The following is a 19,578-nucleotide window of genomic DNA, read 5'->3' on the forward strand; positions in this document are numbered from 1 at the left end:
GAATGAAGTCTTACCCCAAACTTCTCATATATTTTAGCCTTGGCTTATCCAGGTAACATCCTATGCTCAGATCAGCTGTCTGGTTTTCTGACAGTGCATACAGTATATTTGTGATATTGTTAAATGTTAATCAGTTAGCAGGACCCGGGGCTCAGTTTTTCTGTTGGGCTGCCTAATACAAACATGTTCAACTCAGTATTGGTCCATACAGCATACAGTATGTGTGAAAAAGCAAGATGTGAGAATAAAAACAGCGAGAGGTAAAAAGCAAAGAGAGGTGGAGGGAGGTTGATGCATGCAGAGAGCAGAAAATGTGGAGGAAGAAGAAGAAAGTGTTTTATTTTGGTATCACGTCTTTGTTAGAGGGCCTATCAGAGGGTTACTGTGTCAGTCACTGCACCACAGCCCTTTAGCCAATTAGAGGCTCCACTAGCCCAGTGTTGTTTCCTTTGCCTCGCTCTCCCTCTCCTGCACGTTGAGCCCCTGAGCCTGAAAGGGAGGATGCTTTTACTTTTGTTTGTTTGTCTCTCCAGTTCCCTTAATTAGCAGAATGGAAAGCAGGTAGATTGAATGAAAAGCGGATCCTATTTGCTTTGGCAGAGCAGGTGCCTCTTGGGGTCTCTGTTGTGTTGTTCCTGCTCCCTAATGAATGGAGCTCTGTACTGCCACTGCCCAATCAGCCAGCTGATTCCCTGCTCCCTCTCATTATGCACGCACACACACACACACACACACACACACACACACACACACACACACACTCATAGACTCATTTTACACAACATGGCGCATGGCTTTCATGGTATTTTTAGCCACTACTTCTATGAACTGTCCTTTTTTTAAAAACAGCGTGTCCAGAAAGGATTGGTAAGTGAATTTTGACGGCCTATAGGAGCCCGGAGTTATGTAACATCTCTCTTAATGTTTGACAGCATTTCCCTGTTTTCCACTAACATTGCGTCATCAGTGACATACTCACTGTCACGGTTCTAAAGTGTCCAGCCCCCTTTGTTGTTAGACATAATTAATGCCTCCCTCTCTAGAGATTCATACCACCCAACCAGGCACTCGAGGGGAACAGATAACAGAGCTACTAGCTTTACCAGTTTTAACTTAATATTCATGGTCTTCTGCAGTGGAGATAATCAAATAGGAAGGGATTTCCTTTGAATATTTTATTAAAATAGTGGCTGGGGCCTCTATTTAACTGCAGAGAAAACTAGGCCTTAATTCTGGAATTCCCCTGTTCTCTAAGTACATTTGATCATATTTTGCTAATACGCCTCCCTGTTTTCTGATCTCTTACTGTTTTAATTTGCTGCTAATTCAAACTCAGCAGCTCTCTCATGTTTACCTGTTGATGTGGGAAAACTTGTAACTCTGGTCACTCTTCCCACACAAATCTGGCATCAGGAGGTAGAGCGGGTTTGCCGTTAATCAGAAGGTCGGCGGTTCAATCCCCGGCTCCCCCAGGCTGCATGTCGAAGTGTCCTTGGGCAAGATACTGAACCCCGAATTGCCCGTGGCGGCTGTTCCTATGAATGTGTGTGAATGATAGTTTCTGTTTGAGCACTTAGGCTCAGTGTATAAATGTGAGTGAATGGTGAATGCAGATGTAGTGTAAAAGCGCTTTGAGTGGTCGAAAAAAGACTAGAAAGGCGCTCCAAGGTCCCCACCTAGTAACGAAAGCAGTGCATAGATGTGAGGGTTTTGTGCTATGGAGGTGCAGGGTGGATGCCAGTTGAAGGAAGCCCATGAGCCAGTTTAGCTATAAGAAGCCTTGGGGAGGTTGATTAGCTGACAACCATCCACTGTCAGCCAATTGTCTCTTGCTGCTGAACATGACAGCCCACTAAACTATTAAAAGCCTTCCATTGACTCATATAGTGTAATCCTTCCCTGGTAGGCTTTTAATTTTAATGTGCAAGAGGTGTTGAGTTTTATCGCAGATAGCTTAACATCGAAGGAAAGAACAGCAGAGTAGAAATTATTAGTTAATTAGTGAGTTAAAATAACACACTGAGTACTGACAGAATTAATACTTCGGAAATGGTGGTTGTGGTGAATTTACCATGTTGTACCATGTGTAATGTAGTACCATCATAGTACAGGTAAAATTAGCTGCTGGCCTTTATTATGTGCTGGCCATGCTAGCTATTATTTGAGACTGTATTACGCAGAGTAACAGTGATTCAGCTCTCAGAATTGTCCGTGTTTAATCAGTGAATGTCGGGGACTGGTGTCTTTAATAGTTACCCATGATGTGGCTTCTTTCAGTCGTTGCTATCATGTTGTCTGTTTCAGTTTTTTTTCAGCGGTAGATACAACCAAACAAGGACGCTTGGGTTTTTGGTTTAAAAGCTCAACCCGTTCTCATCTCAGGCGTCATATATACATGCTTTGATAAAACGGTGGCTATTGTACGCAAAACGTTGATTTCAAAATCAACGGCCGATGTGCTAGCAGGTAGACATGCATATATTTACTGACTTAGGTTTAGGTTCTAACTTCTGTTACTGTTAAGGTTAGGGTAAGTTGCCTCGGGACTGTCAACGCCTTAAACACAAACATCGCTAGTTAGCTAGCTAGTTAGCGACAGGAAGCACTACTATCGTCATATACGGTCTCTATATATGCAAAATTGACGTGAAATAAATATGCTTCAAGTGTGTATATATGACGCCTGGCACGAGAACAGGCTGAAAAGCTTGTGGTATAACTTAAGCCTAATGACCAAGTGCTATGTGGGAGTGCTAACTCCAAGCTGCAGCTTGTTTATAGTAGTTTTGCTCACACATATGCATTGTGTTACTGATTTGCTCACTGCATAGCTGTTATCGTGAGGCAAACCTAGAAAAGAGGAGGGAGGGCCTAGGGGACTGGAACAGCAAGAAAAAAAAGGCTTTGAAGTGAAGCTAATGGTGGAGGAAGAAATCAACATACATACTGTACATGGAGCATGTGTGCCTGCTATCCCTGCTGTGTGTGGGCCTGTGTTCTGCATCTGGTATTCTCCCTTTACCACATTATAATAATAATGTTAAATCCAGATTGGTGTTTCACCCATTTACCAGTCACTGGATCAGGGGATAAGAATCAGAAGACGAATGTAGTATGTGTGTTTATTCAGTACATTTCAGTACTTTGTGATAATGTCAGTTCACTATACTATAGGAATTCTCCTCACTAACACTACAAAACAGCAATAGTTGATTGTGTTATGAAAACGAAATGAGTTTGTGCACAGTCCTAGGCAGACTCTCAACACAATACCATAAATTCTCAAACCGTTGTCAGGGTCTATTTACCACAATGTAGCGACAACCAGGCTTTTGTTTAGAACTGATTTATGTGAGACATACCTTTTATCCAATACCCTCTGTTAATGTAAACTCAAAAATCTATTTTGGCAATTTTAGGCCTTGATGTTTAGTTACTATTACCAAACAGTGACCATGCAGATTTTTCACAATAGAAGTCTTCCTGTTTTCTATGGGTGTAATCCCTCCCTCAGAAGACTGTAGTCAACCGCTTTAATCAACGTATATTAAGCAATTTTTGTAAATTCTTGTTGACTTAATAATAAACTGCCATTTCAGAGATGGATCTGTTTGTTTGTGTTTCATTTCGCATATAAATATAACATACACAGCAGCAGGTCAGCGAAACCGGACGTAATGTTTAAGTCAGCTGCTAGCCAAAAGGCTAAAGGAAGATTGAGGGAGAGAGGCGTTCTTTCTACAGCTGTAAGTACTGTCATTAGGCCTAGCTTAGCTGTGTCACACTCAGAGATGCAAAGAACATGGTCTTCCGTAAACGTTGTGCAACCAGCAAAAAGTTTTCAACCATGAACAATTTTGGATTGAAGCATCTGCTAAGAAACGTGAAACTTAGCCTGTAGAAAGAAACTCCGGCTGCTAATATTACTGCCATTGAAGCATCCACTCGGCAGGACAGAGTGGCGTCAATCAACGTTTTGTGTTTTGTAAAACCACTGAATACTTCTCTTATAAATGCATGTGCAAAACAGTAACGTTAGTTCTGAAGTTTAGACACTTGCTTGATTTTTTTTTTTAATCTCAAACAGTGGCATTAAAAACGTTATATGCTTTGTAAAAACTATACTCATTGAAACCGTTATGAATACTCGAATAATTCACTAAATCGGGGGAGACTTGCTTTGTTTTTTCTATGACGTTAGGGAATGGTATGTTGTCTGGAGGGACCTGCTTTGCTTTTTATTATTTTTAAATAGCCTATATCCATAGCTTATAGATACAGCATCCTCTGGTCTGAGAGGCTGCAGTGTTTTCAGTTTGGCTGCTTGTTGACTCCTCAGGTTAATTTTTGCTCCAGTAAAGTGGATTCATTTCTAAAATGCGCTGCTGAACAGGTTTCCTGTCACTTTTAAGGATGGGGTGCGGTGGTTGAAAGTAATTGTAATGGAACGAGTAACTTGACTATTTACTTTTAATGCCCAGTAATAAGTAAAGTAATATTATTGCTTTTTAAATGAGTAATAAGTAAAAAGTAAGTCATTCCAATTTCTTGAAATTGCTAGATATGCTGCATAAACTCATGTGCCGCGAAGGCAGAGTGCTGCTTTCTGCCCCCGGTTGCGCGCACATCTCTGTGATGATGTTGCACAGAAACCCGTCTACACTGCAGCAATTATGACAGGAGCAGAGGAGCAAGAAGGTGATGCTGTTATAGAGCAATAGAGTCCAAGGAGGGAGATTGGGCTGGATGGCGTTGTCCAGGACGTAAGATTAGAAAACACTTCTGTGTGTTGTTCTAGATGACATTGGCACACAATGTATTTTGTGGTTTTGAGGACCTGCTGGGACATTATGTTGAATTTATAATGTGAGCCATCATAGTTACAGGTTATTCTGCCCTGTCAGTGTTTTTTATCTGGCCTTTATCAGCTATAGACCTTTATTTGTTCATGCTGGCAATGAGATTGGAGATTATTTAAATACTGGCTTTATTATTTATTTATTTATTTTTTAGTAATTTTAGTAATAATAGTGACATCATCATTAGAAATAATGATAATAATAATCATGTTGTGTTGAAGAAGACTGTAAATGATAATAATTCTCTTCAATACGAAGAGAAAGAGCCCACTGGGATGTTCTGTTCTCAAGCTGTGGCCTGTAAAATATGGGAGTGCTTTTGGTCATATATATTGACTGTTTTTATCAATATTTCAATGTTTTGAAGATAACTTCCAATAAAAGTGAACATATAAACAGTAAATATGGCCAAAACATGGACATTCACCTGGTATATTTTTGAAAGATTGTATAATAACTGTTGCATATCAGTTTCTTTTCATCAAATTTACAGTTACAGTTGTATTCAAGGTGTATTAGAAGATATTCAGGTGCATTATAATCTACCTTATGATGGTTTATTGCATGAAAATATAGCTTTTTTTTACTAGGCGAGGATGAAAATATCATATTTTTTCTGTATTGCATCTCCATGTAGTCTGTAATGGTAAAATAAATATGTTAATGTGCAATGGATTTATATTTCTTTGCTTCTTTGCAGAATTATGCATCTAGGCCTAATGGTTGAGGAGATACTACTGTTTTATTTTGGGTATGTCCTGGAAATAGGTGCCAGGGTCCATGTGGTTATGGTCCTGACCATGAATATCACAAACATGATCGGAGGCAAGGGGCAACCAGAAGAGTCCAACACCCACTGAAAACGTGAAAAATCAAAAAACAATTTAAATCTAATCTAAGATTGACAGCAGTTCAATATTGAGTAAAACAACAGCAACATGGAAGTGACGGAAAATAGTATACTATATGTAACTAGCATTTGTGTTGAAAATACACATTGAAAAATGCAGTGTGGTGAACATGACAATTGGTCTGTTTTTGTACAGATGCAATTAGTGCTATGGAAAAAGAAATTCCACCCCCTTAATATTTTTTAGCCATCCTTACTAACTTTTATTTGTTCGTGTTGACCGCTATGGCTTTTATATAACAATTTATGATATGTCACACGCTCTGATCCATTCAGCATCATAGAGAGTGCAGTGATCAATGTGCATGTCTTTACTGTATGTAGGTGAAATATTCAGCACAGTGGTGACTGAGGTTACTGTTGTTTACTTCAGATTCCAGTGTTTACTGTAGAGCAGACCGCAGTGTCCTTCAGGATTTGTCTGGCAGTTGGTTCTGTACTGTTGGCTCACATCAGGTGTCCAGCAGCGTTTCTCACACAATCTGAACATTTTCGCTGACATATCTCTGAGGACGGTCCAGGGATTAGTCCCTTTCCCCCTCATGCAGTGGCCTGCCATCCAGCCCCAGGATGGCTGCCAGCCTCCTGGATTGGCCCAGATCAGCCAGTGTCTTTAATTCTGTAAATGAAGGATCAGAGGGGCAGAATTACAGGCTGTATGTTGATATTCGATATAGATAAGGTCAAGATGCCTACAGATTCACATAAAACACACAGCAGTTGCGAGATGATTGTATCCTATCTAGCATAAGGATGGTTTGCTGTATTATGTGGTTTTAGCTTGGATGTTGAAAACGCAATATGTCATGGTATTAGGAATGCTTTTGTAAAGGAATAGTTTAAAGGTTTTCACAGTTTGCTTAACACACATCCGGCAGCATTTGTGTGCTTGCATGTGTGTAATAAAATCTTGTTACTGAAAGTTCTCTTGCCATGACTAAAATATTTTTTAAAACATATGATCTGCTTAATGAGGTAGCTTAAGATGGTGTTAACCATTCCTGCTGCAGTTTTTTCACTTTTACCCAGCAGCTGGGAAGCAAGACTTCTTGGGTTTTGACGAGCTGCAGCATTTATTCATGGACAAACTGTAACCTAGACTGTACATTTACTGCCTCTTTGTGTGTCCTCTTGTGAAACACAATTAAGTGAAACATTTTCTTGCTACCAGAATACATCTCAGAAACTACAACTCTGAGCCATCAGTTCAGCTTTTACATTTTAGCACATGAACATTTCCTTTAAGTGTGCCCGTTGCATTTTCCTTCACCTGTGTGGTGATGGGACAGTGGATAAAACACAGGCCTTTGGTGTGAGAGACCTGGGTTCAATTCCCCACTGGTTTAAATACCCACACGTACCAATGTGACCCTGAGCAACACACTTACCCCTAGTTGCTCCAGAGGCGTGCAGCCTCTGATATAGAGGTGCTTTGTTGTACCTGTAACCACACATTTTGTCAACAAGACCTTCACACTCCGTTTAGCTCTGTTTTGGTCTCTACCAACTCCTGAGAAAAATATCTGTCTTTTTAGCTGCTTAATGCCCGTGTGTTCCATTATGTTCACCAGCTAGTCTGTAACCGCCTCTGTGTTAGTGTATGGGCAGGTGGCCGGCAAAAACAAAATAATGAGCTAGAAGAGGGTCAGAAGCTCAGTACAACTGACGGGAACTGCAGAGTTGACCCTTTATATCTATAGAGGGAGCACAACGTTAAACTTTTTTGCAACTGGCCCCACCGGGCCAGTGGGTTTGAAACTTACCTGAAGACAACTTCGACTGTCCTTCCCTCCAAAAGTTGGAATTTATGAGTCTTACAACCAAACCAATGAATTAAGCCCCTTTTCCACTGCATGGTACCAGCTCGGCTCGGCTTGACTTGGCTCGACTCGCCTTTGTTTGGTTTTCCATTGCGGAAAAGTTGTACCTGTACCTGCTTCCAGGTACTTTTTTTCGTATCACCTCCGTTCAACAGCGCTTGTGATAAGTACACAGTGCAGTGGATATGAGTCGCCTCTTGCCATTGGTAGCGACTTGTCAATCACAAGGTAGTCCCGCCCTAAAGCATACCATGCTTCATCTTCAGTTTTCCCCTAAATAGGACCATCATTTACTAAATGAACATCATGTTGTGTTGAAGAAGACTTTAAACTAACAACTGAGATCATAAACTCATTATGAAAGTGGGAAATAGGCTAATTTTACCATTATTTTTAACGGAACTGGACATCTCTTTGCAACCAGAGGAGTCGCCCCCCGGCTGGCTGTTCGAAAGAGTGCAGGTTTAATGCAGGTTACTTCCGCTTCACTTTTCAGACCCAGAGGTTCCCACTTGATTGAGATTACAGATATAACTTTAGACATTGATTGGCCAACGGTGCATGCCAAAAGCTGTAAACAACTACAGGATACTGAGTTTATTATGCTTTTCAATATATTCAAAATAGTATATCCAGATGTTTTATATTTCCTTATATTGCTTTTATGTTCTATGTAAAGCACTTTAAATGGCATTGTTGTTGAAATGTGCTATACAAATAAACTTGCCTTGCCTTGGTTAATTTACATCAATTACACTGATAAAGAGTGCAGACAGATTATTATTATCATTATTGCCACTCATGTTAAATCATGAATGCAGGAGACAAGGATTCAGGGCGGTCTTAATGTGATACATCCACTCAAACAAAAATGTTCCTTGTTTTTACTCCGTTGCCTCTGTTGCAGCTGTAAAGAAGTAGATACAGTTTTGAGCGTCTCAAAAACAAAATGACTTGTTTCATGATCCGAATTTGATTAATTCAGTCTGATAACATTTGAAAAGTCTGGAACAGACTGAACAAGACTGAATTATTTTACCTCTATTCAAATTAGCATAAGGCTAAACCCGGGAGTTAGCTGGCTCCACCAGGGGATCTCTCTGGTGTCGTGTGCTCTTTGATTAGCCATTCAGAAAGGCCATACCTCATTAAAGCAACAGAAAAACAACAAAACAAAAGCAGGTTGTTTAATTTAGTCCTTCATTGTCATCCCTTTTTTTTCTTTTCGTGGCACAAATTGGGTTCCATATGGTCGTGCTTTTAACACAAAGCTTGTCTTCATGTTGTCAGTCATTCGCTCTCTTCAAACCTAGTGGCTTGATCTCCTGTTGTGTTCCATTGTATTATATATTATTATATTATCTTTATTGTAAAGTTGGTGTGCATTCTGTATATTTCCTCTCATCCTGTGCGTGATTTAATGCTGTGTTACATGTTATCAGCTTCCCTGCTCTTTGTGGAACAAAAGAGGAACACAAATATCCAGCATGGTTTAAGAAGCAGATTAACATATCAGACTGCGGTATTCTCCAACTGGCTGCAATGAAATTAGTCCTCGCTGATTAAATCTCTCTGCATTAAAGTCATCCCAGCACTCTGTGAGGGAAAAAAGCACAACTTAATGAATAATTGTGTAATATATCCTGTGGCTATGTTGATTGCAAATTACTTAAGTGCTCCTGAAGACATGCGGTGTGTTTTATTAATGACTGACTCAGTGAGGACCAGTCACTGTTAATATGCTTAAGCAGGCCTTTGAATCAATTGTGACTCATAAGAAGTGAAGACATGCAGGAAAACCCGCTCAGCATTTCGAGGCCTGTTCTTAAACTTTCCATATAAAATATTTATAATCTTTATTTCTACCAATGATCCCTGTGTACTAAGCACATTCAGCCCTGTTCATATACTCCTCAAGTGGATATTTATGACTTATATTTGCTTCAAAATGAAGTAGAGCTTCCCTGAATTAAACCCAGATTTAACAAAAGTGCTGGGGCTGGAGTGAAACATCAGGGGAATACAAATCACCTCCTTGCTTCTTGGTGAAAAATTGCAGCGTTCCCATTGGATCGTTTTGCCCGCTGTGCTGCTATTTTTATCTTATTAACATTAACAAGCACTTATGAGGCTCTCAGTGGTGCAGAAGTGCCAGTGGTCATAATATTTTTTCCAAACACAACCGTCTTCTCTGGGCATAACAAATTCCTACGGCCTTCCTCCGTTTCATTACAGGCTTCCACTGATTTGTCTCTCGTGTGGAACAGCGTGTACTATAACCTCATTACCAATTTAATCTGCCTGCTACCTCACTGTGTCACGCATTTGGTACACGCTATCACTACAAGTGCCCAAAATACATTAGGAGACACCCAAATAACTCCTAACCCTAACCCCTGCAACAAACAGATTTATTTATAACTCTTTCCTACAGCTCCTATGACTTCCTCCCTGCCTGCCATACTGTTGTAGTCCTGTTCCCACATTCAGAAGCTATGGGATGCAGTCAAAGCACACTGATACTGTGTGGATGGTTATACTCTGCAAAATGCTTGGCTTTATCTTTTTATGTATTTCTTTTATGAAACAAAACCAGTTCAACCAAATAAACAGCTGTTTCAGTTGCAATATATGTTGGGCTGGACAATAACAATCCAATAATTATCACGATATAATTTTTTTCAATAACAATATAACAAATGTTCAATAAACATTCAATAAATGTGTGATTGTATTCAATTGAATCATACAAATTAGGACTTAATTTTTTTATTAAGATGTTTATTTTGTTGAGGAGAAAGGACTGACTTTCATTTTACTCATGCATATTTGTAAACAAAGATTTTATCATAATTGTTTTGAATGTTCTACCTCAGATTTGTGAAGTGATCCACTGTTTGGCCTCAAGTGTTGACCATAAAGAAGAGTTTAAACCACATTTAACCATCAGGTTTCTTCAACTTTCACTCAGGAGAAAAAAATCAGCTTTTAAACTTGAAGGGAATAATGATTTGATACTTATTGTGATAATTATCGATATCATAAGATATGAAACTTTTCATCATGATAACATTTTTGGCCATATCGTCCAGCCCTAAATATACTTTTTTGTAGAATTCTGTATCATGAAATATATGTTCCCACTGCCAACTTTCCAAAACAGAAGCTTGGATGACGTTCTCTGTAAAGTGCAATTTATACTTCTGTGTAAAATCGTCACCTATGGCGTAGCCTGACATGCACCTCCTCAAAAATGTAACTACACGTCGAGTCGGCGCGGACTGTAAGCTCTGTGATTGGTTGCATGGTAAGCCTCGCAATGCCTCTGAGCCGACAGGAAGTGTCCCGTGCTTTGAAGTAACTTTTACTAGCAGCCAAAACGGCGGCTGTAACACGGAGGATGAAATGATTCGTTTCATTATCAGAATGTGATCCATTTGGTCGATAACATTTGAAAAGGCTACACCAGCCGCACATTTACAATTTTACCCCCATTCATGTTAGCGGAGGGCTAAACCAGAAGTTAGCCTGCTCAGCCGGCAAAAGTCAACACAGTGGAAGCTGTAGCGCTACTGCCGACTAGCGTTTGGGGGTGTAATTGCAGACTGACAAACACACGGACGCACAAGTATAAATGCCTGGCTACGTGTGTAGCCTACGGCGTAGCTACGCACATAGACCCTACGCAGGAGTATAAATCAAGCTTAACCCTCTATTGTCAATCTAGCACAGAAATGTCCTTTCAGAATAATACACATGGTCAACATTGTGAAACGGTTGTAGTTTGGTTAGGTTAAGGCACAATATCTTACTCTCTCTGTTACATGTACTTAAGTACATTTTTTGAGTAAATTGTGCTTATGTTTAACGCTGGATACTTTTTACTCGAGTTGTTTAGAGAAAAACGGGGAGCACTGGAAGCTATATTTTGGAAAGAAGGGTTATTGTGCTGCTCTTGGGGGGCGTTAGTTTTGTTTTACGAGTTTATACCATTTAAATAAAAATGTTATCTGCAACATTAAAACCTGCCAGTTTTCTCCACTGTGACTGGAGGAGACAGTGTGTATCTTAACTCTTCAACTCTTCTTCTCTTCCGTGTTTCTGTCAGCTTCTCGTAGCTCAGCTCAGAGCATCATCTATAAAATCGACACATGGCGTTTACTGTGTGAACTCTGGAAACTCTGGCTTTCTTTCTTGGTTTTGTCCAGGGAAAAATGTCTTTCTCTTAAAAGCCTCAAAGATACGCCGTGCGTGCCTTGTTTTTGCAGCAGTTACAAATTTACAAGAGAGATATCCCGCTGTTAGACTTCCCCTGAAAGCAACTTCATCCATTCAGCACCTGATGCGACACCAGTGAATGTCGTGATAGTAATTAATTTAACTTGCAGAGTTTTAACGAAAAAACTGAGGAGCAAACTTGTTCTTTTAGACTGTGAACTTCGATTTAACAGAGGTGATGATGTTAACAATTGTGTAGATTTGTGCTGAGATTTCTGTCTGATGAGAAGTTTTTTTTTAGAGATGTGCAGAAAGTTTTGAACATGAGGTGAAAATACTGCAGGAGCTATTAAAGTCTCGGAGTTTATAACTGAATTTAATTAAATTAATTTATCATTGAGGTGAAAAGGTCCCACTGTCACATTCAAAGAGGTGACTTCTCCAAACAAAGAGTATAAGGGACCTCCATGATGGTAGGAGGCCGCTGGCCCAAAAAAGGTTTACAACGACTAATCTCATTGTCTTCATATGATGGAGAGACCTGGATCTTGGTGGCTCACCCCTGATCTGGGGCTGTCTGTGATGGGAACTGGGACTTCTCTACTGGAATCATCAAAGCTTAAAGGCATAATGAGTAGGCTTTACTGGTTGCAGTGGTATTTTCTTGGTAAAGAGAGACAGGAAATGTGGGAGAGAGAGAGACAAGGCATGAGATGCAGCAAAGGGCTGCAGGCTGGATCTAGGCAGCTGTGTAGAGGACTCCGCTTGGTGAACATACAGAGAGCAGCGGAGTGAGATGGAGACATGGATACAACTTACTTGCTACGTTTCTATAGAATCCTGATGCTACACCCGGCTTGCTGTTATTGGCTGGGTGCTACACACCCTCTGCCCAAAGTTAAGTTACAGACTGGGAGCTTGTAGCCCGAGCCTTAAAACCTCCTCCTAGCAGTCCAAAGCTCCTGTACTAGCCAACATTCCCAGGCCGGGCTGAGATACCTAAGCCAATAGTGCTGGGTAGGGCAGCTACAGTTAGCAGCAGTTAGCTGTTACTTAAAAGCAATCTGTCCATCAGGAAACTCTGTAAGTTACTCAGGGTTACTGAGTGATGCTCATTTTACTTGCTATTGTTGTGTTGTACAGTTTTCTTTTTTTTCAGCTATGATTGTTTTTAAACGTGCTATATAAATACAATTTGACTTCTAGCATTTGAGTTAACTACTTATTGTAGCTCAAGGGGAATTACCTATCTCAGTATTTATGCTCTATACACTTTTTTTGTGTGTACATAGTGTTTCAAAGTCATTAGCTAAATTAGCTAACATGTGCAAAAACATTGGTATGGTTCTAAAAATATTCATTAAATCACGTCTAGCTCATTTGTTTATGCACAGGGCTCACTAATCCCTCTGTAGATGTATCTCAGGAAAATTAGTTAAACAGATCAATGTACCTCTGCCCCCCTTTCTGTGGAATCTCTGCTTGCAGAAAGCAGGTCATGTTATAAATAGCATTTAATACCATCCTCTGTACTTCTGTGCTTTAAATTAGCAGCGTGTGTGTGTGTGTGTGTGTGTGTGTGTGTGCGGACACACTGTGGCTTTACAGTGAATGCATTTGTATATAAATAGTGTATAAATAGGCTTCCATTCAAATTCCTACCAATGAGTAATTATAGTATTATTCTGATTCTTATCATCAAGTGTAACCTTACCATAGTTGCAATGAAAACTTTGGAGAAAGTGATAATTCTAGAAATGTTAACATGTTTGTTGGGGACTATTTTCACAGGTGGATGAATCCACATTTGGTGCTCTAGTGAGTGTTTGGGCCAGCAGGACGCTTTATGTGGGACCGGGTCTACAGTGTGTGTGTTCATGGTAACATGTCATCCAGTGCAACAGTGCTGCTCACTGATGAGTTTTAATAGTTTCAGGACATAAACAGATACACACACACACACACACACACAGTACTTGTTACTAGATAAATTCACTGTTGGTTTGGGTCTGCACATGGGATTTGTTTGTTGTTTGTTTTATGTTTTTCATATATATACATATTTGTCATAAGTAAAGATTTATAAACCTTAAGTTAGACAATCTTTCATGTAAATCTGTGATCTAAAATCCGAGGAAACCCATAAATTAGAATCAATTCAAGTTAATGGCTTCACTTAACAACCTGTATGGTAAGAATGATCAATTATCCATATGTAGGTTCCGTATCCGTATGTAAGTTTTAGTGGCATCTAGTGGTGAGGGTTGTGAATTGCAACAAATGGCTCACTGTGCATCCACTTGCTCCTCGGATGAAATCAGTAAATAAACTATATTTGCTTATTATAATAAAAGTAATTATTGTAAATTCAGCAATAAAAGAAAACTAACCTTACGTTTTCTCCATGAGGTTGTACACTATATCAATTTAAATTCTAAATCCAACATCAAAGGGGCTGGGAAAACTGTCAACGTATGGTCTAGCCCTGGCAAAGTTATTATTATTTGTAGGAGAGCACTACAAACTCCCATTTCTAGATCACAGGGAGAAGTGGGATAAAGTATACCATCAGTTCAAGATTTAAAATGAAGGTCAAATTTAAAGATGCAATACTTCACCACAAGTGCAGTGTGTGGACACTGTTTGGTGCTGTTTTTCAAGGTTTGAGCTAGGCCCAGATGAAAAGAAGTGTTAATGCTGCAGAATGCAATTATGTTTTAGACAATAGCTGGCTTTCTAGCCTGGTTCCAGACCTCAGGTTGTCAAATACCGACGTTTTGTCATTCCCCTGACATAGAAGTACCTTTTATCGTCTGTATGATACAGACCAAGCTTTCAACTAACTACAACATAACCCATTCATGTCAGGTGATACTTGTTCGTTAATCAAAGTTTTACAGTTTTTTGCCATTGCTTAAACTTATAACCAGGCTTTTGAACTAAAATAACTCAATTCTTCAAAAAGGAAACACACTAATCAGAAGCTTCAGTAGCTAGCTAGCAGGAGTGATATCAACAATACTGAATGTTAGTGCTTTCTAAATGAACACATGGTGCAGACGATGAGAAATGAAGGGATTTGTGTGAAGAGTTTATGGAAAATGGTGTGCTTTTTGAAAACTGGAGCTGTGGGTTTGAAATTTTAGTTTAAAATCTTGCTTATAGTGTTTAAGCAATGAAGAAAAACCTGAAAATAGGAAGTTTGGGGAATTGGGTGAGAAGTTGTGGATTTGTGTTTAGAGTTTCAAGAAAAAGAGGCACAATTTCAAGAAGTGTGTTTAAGCAATCAAGACAAACTGTGAGCGACATCACGTTACATACATATTTTAACCCAAACCGTGATCTTTTCCAAAACATTCTACAGCATGTTACACTGGTATTCTCTTTGACAGGGCTGCACAGGCCTGTGCTCTGAGAAGTGAGAGCAGTGCGGCGTGGCAGGCAGTAACCTGCACCGGGTGAGAATATCACCCTATGTGGTGTGGAAGCACAGACATGGTCTCTGCTGATGAGCACTTCTCTGGGTGGATGTGGGAGACAGCAGAGGATGGATGCTGGGGGAAAGAACCAGCAGGCTGCTGTAAAATCAGCAATTAGGAGTGTGTGAGTGTGCATGCTGGGAGTGTGTATGCATGTCTGTGCTTATTTAGTAGACCTCACCACCATCAGTGTGTATTTATATTCTTCTTATAGTTAAATTTCACTCCTTACCATCCAGATTTTTGGGAGAGAGGAGCGTGATGACTCATTCTCATAGCTTGAGGAGACGATTAAAAAATAAATAGACAGTTTGGGTTACTCAGGGGAGTAAAACGCATTAACTTGTGAGCTTGAAAAAAACTTGGAGTTGCTGTTTTTTTAGCCTTGCTCTCGCTCACACTGACATCTCACTGTCTTCTCCTGCCTCTTTTTCGATTTACCATGAAATAGGCTTACTTGGTGGATCTAGGTAAAAACTAAGAGGGGCTGGGTAAGATGAGGTGTGGCTAGTGCAAAAGGTGACATGGATCAGTATTAGCACCCAATGGGTTGTTTGGTAAAGGAAAAAAAAAATTGCATCTCTCTATGAAGTCAAATCATTATAGCTTGTCCAGGTTTGATTATTTTATTATTATAAAATGCAGAGACATGTGAGCATAGAAGCAGTGTCTGTATATAATACACAAAAGGCATGGCAGGTAAACAGTGCAGTATAACAGGGATTGTGTGATGGCTGAGGTACATTTTATTACAACATTAACACATGTAGTATGAATATTTTACATTGCAGATGTAATATGAATTGTGTGTAACATAGTCAAATCTCTGACAGTCGACAAAAATTAAAGAAATAAATTTTTAAATAATTAATGTTTTTTTTGTCTTAACCAAGTGGAAATGTTTACTTGTTATAATTTTGCATTTAATTAACTGCAGCCTAATAGATAATAATAATAATAATAATAATAAAAATAATAAGAATAAGAATAAGTTCTATTACTGGACATTTTCACTTGTCCCAGCAGGATAGGTGTTTTACAATTGCTATGTCACATTTCTCTATACTAGTTCAAAACTCTTGACGCACTCAGTACAGTTAGTGTAGACTGAAATGTGGACTTTGTTGCTTTCACACAAAATGCATTGAATAACCTCACTCAGTCCTAGGGTGTCGTATTTGGTAGGAAAGGTCCCTACTGATATCCAGCGACTACTGAATTGTCCATACCAATAATTTTAATCCAAAAATCGTACATAAGTTTACATACAATATAAGCACGCGTCAAATTTGAGTAAATGTACTGTATTTGATACACAAATGGTTAACAGCTCTCATTCCCTACCACGAGTCCAATACAGTTTGAAAGATAATATTCGTCCCCCTTCACAGTGGTTTGGTCTGCTTCCTACCTTTTTCAGACCCTCAGCGATTTTATTTCTAAAAAGTCAGTTAGGGAAAGTGAGAAATATAGAAGCTAATTTATTCCCCTGAATGCTGCTCAGAGTAATCTCAGAGAGCGTCTCTCCCTCTCCTCTCGCACCATGCGGGAGGAGTGAGTGAGTTCTGTGGTTATGGGGATGCTCTGTGTGTCCGTCGTCGGTCGCTCAGTGCAGCAGACAATGTAGTAGTTTCATTAATTGGCGTCATTAGTTGAAGTAGAATCAACCACCACCAAGCCTCTGTGTATTTACACTCCATTTTATGCATGTTTAAATACTATGTGGCGTTTCACTATCTCTCGTGGTCACGGAGTGGTTTACAATCCATCTCAGAACGGTGTTACTTTTCCTTTCACCTTACTATCCATCCCTCAGCCCTACAGAGAAAACTGTTTCCTTGTGGAGGTGGGAAGTTTATGACCAGCGGGGCATGCTGGATGTCTGGACATATCTGCTGCAGACAGTCAGGATGGATCAGACAACAAAAAGATCCATTCTCAGGTGGATTAGAAGAACAGAAGGTCTGATGTGGATGAGAACTAGTGGCCAAATGCAGAAAAACAGTTTATTTATTTCAAACAGAATAATACTTGTATAAAAATGATCAAATAATATAAAATACACGTCATTCATTTGATCTAGCTCCAACAGACAACAACAACAGGGTGCAGGATGAGAGAAGTGCGGCAGAAGTTAGCAGGCAGCGATGGACTTCACATGACAGGATTAACAACTTGGATTAATTTTTATGAAAAGCTGTTTTGATTCTTTGGATGGGTGGACCCTTACAGACAAAGAATCAAGGAACGGACACATTCGGACTTAACAGCGGACTTAATGAGCGTTTCAAAGGTAACAGCAGTCATCACTTTTTTTCCTTTCCTCTCTTGTACCAGGCAGGTTACACCAGTAAATCTATAAGAATTAGACTTTGGGTCTTGTTGTTTGCGTTAAATGAACTGAAAGATAGAATTGTGGAGAATCTAACCGATCTAACGATGTTCAGCATGTCCATACTGACACATTGATCATACGTTTAAACATTAATATTTGCATTAACGATCTGAGCAGCTTAGAAGCAGCTAAAGCAGGCAACCCCGCGGAGTTTAAAAGGTTTTATACATCCAAAGAACTTCTATAAAAACCAGACCAGGCGTTTAATGGAGACCTGCGTTTATTTGTCAGAATGTGTTCCCACATCAGGCCAGTCAACGGGGTAGGCGGCTATTTGGGACTCGGCAATTAATTGAAGTTTTACGGTAATTAAATAAAAGATACTTTTAGTACTACCAGTAGTGACACTAATTGCAGTGCTCTCTGTTGTTAGTTATTTTATGGCCAGTATACAATGAGTGTTTCTGTTGGCCTTCAGTGTTCAGGTACAAGACTCGATCCTGGGACAAAGTATTTTGGGTGTATCAGTGTATTTTGGATGTGAGCTGCAGGGAGAGTTTTGATAACCGATGCATTCCATTTAGGTTTGTGGGAGTTTTTCCTTTCTGAAACAAGTCATAATGTCTGCTGTGAAAAGGACTTTTATAAGTACCTGGGACCTGGGAAAATAAAAACAATTAGCCCAGGTCACATGGACTGTCAAGGAGGTCATTTTGGCCTCATGTCGTTTCACCTTTTGCGTCCTGATTTTCAGTTCTATGTTGTCTTAAATTAGAAGGAATACATTTGAAATACATACTTTAACCACTTTTCAATTAGTATTTTTCACAAGTTAAGTCCAGCAGCAGAAGCTCTGAATATGAATAAAAATGATGCAACCATAAGACAACAATCAGACTCTTGACAGATAGTTGGCTGTAGTGGGGGTCTTTCTCCCAGGGTGCCTATGAAGACACCACTGAGGAAGAAATGCATAAAATTATGCAGCTGGATTCTAGGGCTGTTGCGATAACCGCAAAATTGAAATACTGCGCTATTGGCCAAGCCTACTGCAACCGCAACGTTCATACTTTACACTTTAGGGCGTGTAAATTAATAAATTAGTGCTTCAAAAGTTCCACAACCGTAACGGTTCAAGGACGGACCGCCATGGGCTGTACGTGACCTGACTTCAAACTTGGAAGCTGTCAGAGTTGCCTTATTTTCTGTTGTTTTACTGTTTATTTTAAAGGTTAGCTAACTTGGGGTTAGCATATTGCACGGCTAATGTGGCTAGCACGCTCGGCGATGTTGGACTAACGTTGTAACAGTCGAGAGAAACTGAACTGTAAGCCTCATTTGAAGACTAACTAACGAGCGTAGTGTGCTGGATGCCTGCAGCTGTTTTCATGTTGCTTTCTGTGGTAACGACATAGCTACGTGTGAAAAAGACACGGTCAAACTACAGAAATTATTTTGCTCTGCAAAGTTGTGTAACTCTGACTAGCACCCAGCAGCTAGCTTGCTGCAACCATAAAGCTGCTGCTAGCGGCTCACTGTGCACTGAGGTGACAGACACACTTCCTATGCTGTATGGCACCAAATTACTTCATTTATCAAAAATAGCAATAATAGCGTATACCGTGCCTTTGAGCCCCAACAAATTACTGCGGGGAAATTACTTCACTGTGACAGCCCTACTGGATTCTCCCATGAGCCCCTTCCATATAGCCTCTGCCAGCAGATATGAATATGTTCAGGTCTTTGTAGTACAGTGTTGCTGTTAAGGTGCCTGTGAAGATACAGAGCTGTGTGTGTGTGTGTGTGTGTGTGTGTGTGTGTGTGTGTGTGTGTGGAGGTCTCTGGATTTAGCCTGGCTAATCAGATCAACTTGGCATGAAAGACAAATAGGCCTCAGGCATTACTGTGTTCAACTCATTTAAGTGGAGCATTCCAACTCTTAACAGTCCACTGCTCG

The sequence above is a fragment of the Micropterus dolomieu genome, linkage group LG10, assembly GCF_021292245.1.
Source record: "Micropterus dolomieu isolate WLL.071019.BEF.003 ecotype Adirondacks linkage group LG10, ASM2129224v1, whole genome shotgun sequence".
NCBI lineage: Eukaryota > Metazoa > Chordata > Actinopteri > Centrarchiformes > Centrarchidae > Micropterus > Micropterus dolomieu.